This window comes from Eutrema salsugineum, unplaced genomic scaffold (assembly GCF_000478725.1).
Source record: "Eutrema salsugineum unplaced genomic scaffold, Eutsalg1_0 scaffold_3, whole genome shotgun sequence".
Lineage (NCBI taxonomy): Eukaryota > Viridiplantae > Streptophyta > Magnoliopsida > Brassicales > Brassicaceae > Eutrema > Eutrema salsugineum.
This window is the reverse complement of record NW_006256756.1, coordinates 14,741,120-14,747,662: the sequence shown is the minus strand read 5'-3', so window position 1 is coordinate 14,747,662 and position 6,543 is coordinate 14,741,120. Positions and strand designations below refer to the sequence as shown.

General features: G+C 45.2%; 1 non-coding gene across 1 annotated transcript; it reads left to right on the top strand.

Annotated features, from left to right (window-relative positions):
- Window positions 1-6,429: 6,429 nt before the first annotated feature.
- On the top strand, window positions 6,430-6,536 carry LOC112085541. Its single transcript, XR_002898844.1, has one exon. It is a non-coding gene; the product is annotated as a small nucleolar RNA R71 (small nucleolar RNA).
- The last annotated feature ends 7 nt before the right edge of the window (window positions 6,537-6,543 follow it).

Here is a 6,543-nt window from a genome sequence, read left to right as displayed (position 1 = left end):
ACAACCTATCAAAATCGATTCCACACTTTAAAGTTCAAAAAATCACCATTGAAGAACATGGAAAGAGATGAGTTTCAACAGGGCGAAATACCTTGGGATTAAGATGCAACAAGTTCGAAATGCAATCAGGATGATGTTAACAACTCAAAAACGAGCTCAGAGCACTTTGAATCAACAATTTTGGTGGAGAAATGAGAGAGATATGGTGAAAACAATGGAGAGAAAAGTGAGAGATAGTTGCAAACTCGGGTTTGTAGTGAGGAAGAGAGAGTGTGGGGTAGGGTCAAGCCTCTGGACTGGTGGTCAATAGATCTATTTTGACCAGTCAAGGCTTTGACCCATCCTTTTCTCATTGACCGGCCTCCTTTCTCTCTTTTGTGCGTCCGGGAACTGTCGGGATCGAGCTGTGTGACCGTCTCGGTGTAGAACCGGAAAAAATTTCGTGCGGCCTGGTCATCCCCTGCTCTGACCCGCACAACCATCCCGCAGCTTTTGTTACTTAGGCATTCTGGCCGTTCTCTTCATGCTGCGGCCTGGTCATCCTCTGCTCTGACCCGCGCAACCATCCCGCAGCTTTTTTTACTTAGGCATTCTGGCCGTTCTCTTCATGCTGCGGCCTGGTCATCCTCTGCTCTGACCCGCGCAACCATCCCGCAGCTTTTGTTACTTAGGCATTCTGGCCGTTCTCTTCATGCTGCGGCCTGGTCATCCTCTGCTCTGACCCGCACAACCATCTCGGAGTAAATTCCGAGTCTTTCTGCGGCCTGGCCATCTTTCTTCTGACCCGCACTCCTATCCCGCAGCTTCTGGGACTTAGGCATTTTGGGTTTCCCTTCTTTCTGTGCGGCCTGGCCATCGTTCTTCTGAGCCGCATAACCATCCCGCAGTAAATTCCGAACGATCGTGCGACTTAGACTCCTTGGGTTTCAGGCCGCAGCACCAGGTCGCACGGTTTAACACTTAGAACCCTCGGCCTTCTTCTTTTTGGTGCGGCTCAGCGTCTACGCTCCTAGGTCGCACGCCCAGGCCGGAGTAAATTCCGAATAGTCGTGCGGCCTAGCTCCCTCTCTTCTGACCCGCGCAACCATCCCGCAGTAGATGGGACTTAAACGTTTCGGGCCTTCTTCTTTCTGTGCGGCCTGGCCATCCTCTTTCCAGGTCGCACGCCCAGGCCGGAGTAAATTCCGAACCTTGCTGCGGCCTGGGCTCTTCTCTTCTGACCCGCACTCCTAGGCCGCAGCTTTTGGGACTTAAACGTTTTTCTGGCCTTAAACACCTCTCTCAGCTCTCTCACATGCTTCTTTCCATTCATCACTGAGCTATGTCCTCCAAAGATCACTTAGTACCTGAGACCAACTCACAAAACCCATCAGAAAGTTCTAAAACATAAAAGAAAAGAGAAGAAATCAGAAGAACTATGTACAAAGATAAGCTTGGGGTGTCTCCCAAGAGCACTTTGTTTAAAGTCTCTAAGTTTGACTTTGAGAACCTGGTTAACAGGCTGGTGGATCAAGAAGAGGAACTGATGTAGCTTCCTCTTTCCCTTGTGAAACTAAGTAATGCTTGACTCTCTGTCCATTCACCACAAATTCCTGACCATTTTTCCCTTCCAAGACAATGGCACCATAAGGCCTCACTTCAAGAACTTTGAAAGGTCCAGACCACCTAGACTTAAGCTTTCCTGGAAACAACTTAAGTCTGGAGTTGAAAAGCAAGACCAAATCACCACACTTGAACTCTCTCTTTAAAATCTTTTGGTCATGCAGGACTTTGGTCTTCTCCTTATAGATCTTTGAGCTTTCAAAAGCCTCAAGCCTAATCTCCTCAAGCTCATGGAGTTGCATGATTCTTTTCTCCTGAGCTGTCTTGATATCAAAGTTTAGAAACTTCACAGCCCACATAGCTTTGTACTCCAACTCCACAGGAAGGTGGCAGCTCTTCCCATATAGCAGACTGAATGGTGATGTTCCAATTGGAGTTTTAAAGGCAGTCCTGTAAGCCCATAATGCATCATCCAGCCTTTTGCTCCAATCTTTTCTGGTTGAGCTGACAGTCCTTTCCAGAATGGCCTTGATTTGTCTATTAGATACCTCCACTTGGCCACTAGTTTGGGGATGATATGGAGTAGCTATCTTGTGTTTAACTCCATGCTTTCTCAATAAACCTTCCAGAGTCTTGTTCAAAAAGTGGGATCCTCCATCAGAAATGACAACCCTTGGAACTCCAAACCTTGGAAATATGATGCTCTTAAACAGCTTGACTACAACCTTGGAGTCATTGGTAGGGGAAGCAATGGCCTCAACCCATTTGGACACATAGTCCACAGCAACAAGTATGTATTGATTTCCAAAGGATGAAATAAAAGGTCCCATAAAGTCAATCCCCCAACAATCAAAGATCTCCACTTCTAGAATGGGGTTCTGAGGCATCTCACTTTTTTTAGATATATTTCCATGCCTCTGACAGGCATCACAAGCTGAAACCACCAATTGGGCATCTTTGAACATTGTAGGCCACCAGAACCCACTTTGAAGAACCTTTGCTACAGTTTTGAATGCCCCCATGTGACCTCCAAAAGCAGAACCATGACATTCCTGCAACACAGGTTGCATCTCCTCTTCAGCAAGACATCTTCTGTATAACTGATCCTTGTTCAGAACATAGAGGTAGGGCTCATCCCAATAGTATCTCTGGACATCTCTGAAGAATTTTTTTCTCTTGTAAGCATCCAATTCAGGGGGCTCCACCCCACATGCAAGATAGTTCACTATATCTGCAAACCAAGGCATCCTCCTTTCTTGAATGCTCTCTACTTCCTCAAACTCCAAGTATGAATGGAGCACCATCAGAGACTCTTCAGGCAAAGCATCATCTATGGGGACTTTTTCTTCAATCCTCAGCCTTGAGAGATGGTCTGCAGCACCATTCTCAATCCCCTTTTTATCAAGCACCTCCATATCAAACTCTTGGAGCAATAGAACCCATCTCAACAGCCTTGGTTTGGCATCTTTCTTGGTCATCAAGTACCTGAGGGCTGCATGATCAGTATACACAATGACCTTTGATCCCACCAGGTAGCTTCTGAACTTATCAAAGGCAAAAACTATTGCCAGCATTTCCTTTTCAGTTGTAGCATACTTCTCTTGGGCAGAGTCAAGTGTTCTACTGGCATAGTAGATCACATGCAACTTCTTGTCTTTCTTTTGTCCAAGTACTGCTCCAACAGCAAAGTCAGAAGCATCTGTCATGACCTCAAAAGGTAGGGACCAGTCTGGTGCCTGAACTATTGGTGCACTAACCAATGCCTCCTTGATCAACTTAAAGACTTCTTCACATTCAGCATCAAAGATGAAATCCACCTCCTTGCACAACAGTCTTGTTAAGGGCCTGGCAATCCTTGAGAAGTCCTTTATGAATCTTCTATAAAACCCTGCATGACCCAGGAAGCTCCTTATCCCTTTAACTGAAGTGGGGGTTTGCAGATTCACCATAACCTCCACCTTTGCCTTATCAACCTCAATGCCCTTTTCAGAGATCTTGTGCCCAAGAACTATCCCTTCTTGCACCATGAAATGACACTTCTCCCAGTTCAGCACCAAGCTGTGTTGCTCACATCTCTCCAACACCTGTGTCAAATTAGAGAGACAATCCGAGAAGGAGGAGCCATAGACACTAAAGTCATCCATGAACACCTCAACTTTCTCTTCAATAATGTCAGAGAAAATGTGCATCATACACCTTTGAAAAGTAGCCGGTGCATTACATAAACCGAAAGGCATTCTCCTATAAGCATAAGTGCCATAAGGGCATGTGAATGTTGTTTTCTCTTGATCTCTTGGATCTATGGGAATTTGGAAAAATCCAGAGTACCCATCGAGAAAACAAAAATAAGGATGATTAGCTAACCTTTCAAGCATTTGATCAATGAATGGTAAAGGAAAATGATCTTTTCTAGAAGCAGAATTCAATTTCCTATAGTCAATGCACATGCGGTGGCCAGTTATGGTTCTTTGAGCTATGAGTTCATCCTTATCGTTTTTCACCACTGTGATCCCACCTTTCTTGGGCACAACATGAACAGGAGATACCCATCTTGAGTCAGAGATTGGGTAAATTATCCCTGCCTCAAGAAGCTTTAGTATCTCCTTCTTAACCACTTCCCTAAGGTTGGGGTTAAGTCTACGTTGGTGCTCAATAGAGGACATAGATTGGTCCTCTAGGTGGATCCTATGGGTGCAGATGTCAGGAGAGATCCCTCTAATATCAGCCAAAGAATACCCTATGGCTCTCCTGAACTTTCTTATTTCATTCAGCAATGCACTCTCTTGGTCCTCTAATAGGCTATCATTGATGATGACAGGATATGTGGAGTTTAGTCCTAAGAAAGCATACCTGAGCCCTGTTGGTAGAGGTTTGAGCTCAACAGAGGGTGCATCAGCCTCATTCCAGTCCTGGTCCAAGCTGCTTTGGCTGGTGACTGATTCTTGGGTTGCAAAAACCTCAGTGCCATTCTGTTCCAGCTCCACAAACCTTGTTTCAGGACCCAGCTCTCTTGCATTGTCCAGATACAGCTTATACCCTTCACTTGCTTCAGCCAAGAGCCCATTGTCTCCTTGTTCTTGAGTTAGAGTAGCTTGAAGAGGATCCTCAGTGTTCAGCTCCTCAAGCAACTCATCAGCCAACTGATCCATTGTCTCTACATAGAAACATTGACCTTCAATGGTGGGCTTCTTCATCATCTCATTCACATCAAACTTGAGCTTTTCAGACCCAAGTTGAAGCTCTATTATCCCACCTCTCACATCAATAATAGCTCCTGCAGTGGCTAAGAATGGTCTGCCCAAGATAAGAGGATCTACTGGCTCTTCATCCATCTCCAGCACAACAAAATCTGTTGGAACCTCAAAACCACCTATCTTGACAGGTAGATCTTCCAACATACCAACAGGCAATCTAACTGATCTATCTGCAAGGATAAGAGAAATCTTTGAAGGTTTGAAAACTCTAAAGCCCAGCTTCTGTGCTATGGAGAATGGCATCAAGCTGACTGATGCTCCTAAATCACAAAGACATCCAGAGAATAGAAGAGGTCCAATGGCACAGGGGAGTGTGAAGCTCCCTGGATCAGTTAACTTCCTTGGAATGGACTTCCTCTGAATGATAGCACTGCATTCATGACTTAGTACTACCATGCCTTGAAGCTCTTTTGTCTTGTTCAGAATAGCATCCTTCAAAAACTTCCCCATCTTTGGCATCATTAAGAATGCATCAATGAGAGGCATTGTGAGTGGTGTCTCTTTGAGTGCCTTCTCAAATACAGCTCTTGCCTTGTCCACTAGTTGCTTCTTAAATCTCCCTGGAAATGGGAGCTTGGGTTGGTATGGAGGTGGTGGCACATACTTCTTCTCTGGTTCTGGTTCCTTTGCTACCTCTTTACCCTTTTCTGACCTTGGTTTCTCAGCAACTTGATCATCCTTTAAGGCTGCCTCCCCCTCAGGTTGATCATTGTCCTCAATGATCACATTGTTGTTCTCAATACCAGGTAACTCCTTGCCACTCCTCAGTGTTATGGCCTTGGCATATTCCTTGGGGTTGGGTTCTGGTTTTCCAGGTAGGTGACCTTGGTTCCTTGAGCTTGATGCTTGGTTTTGCTTCAGTTCCTTGATTTCCTGCTGCATAGTCTGTTGACCCTGAAGTAGTTGTTGCAGAATACCAACCATATCTGTACCCATCTGTGGCTGCTGTTGAACCATTGGTGGCTGAAACTGTTGTTGAACCGGCGCCTGCTGTTGGAACTGTGGTGGACCAAACCCTGGTGGTGCCTTTGGCTGCTGTGAAGTGTAACCAGTGCCCTGAAATGGTTGCTGTTGCTGACCAAAACTCTGATTCTGACCAAATTGATTCTTGGGTTGGAATGACCCTTGAAAGTTGTGCTTGGGAACAAAGTTCTTTGGAGCTTGAGAATTGGGATAGACCTGGTCTTGTGGGTTAGCTACATTGGTGTTCCTGTAAGAGAGGTTTGGATTGGCATTACCATACTGATATCTTTGGAACCTCTGATTCCCAATGTAGTTGAGCTCCTCTTGGGTAAGACCTTCTTCACTTATGTTCTCAAAAATTTGAGAAGGTTCCTCATACTCTCCAACAAAATGCATTGGCTTCTGAGTGGTGAATTTCAGCTTGTCCAATTCACTCCTCAACTCCTTAACTTCTCTGGTGAGCCTCTGTTCTGAGCTTGAACTTTCAGACCTATTTGATCTGTCATAGTCTTCACCATAAGTATCATTGCTCAATGCTAAGTTCTCCACTAGCTCTAAAGCAGCATGAATCTCTTTACCCAGAAAGTTCCCATTGGAAGCAGTATCCAGCTGGTTTCTAATCTTGGGAAGAGCTCCCCTATACAGTGTGCTGAGAAGAGAAGCCTCACTAAACCCATGGTGTGGGCATTGGTTTGTGTAGCTCCTGAATCTCTCATATGCTTCACCAAAACTTTCATTGCTGTGCTGAGTGAAGCTAGAGATTTGGTTTCTCAGTTTTGCAGTT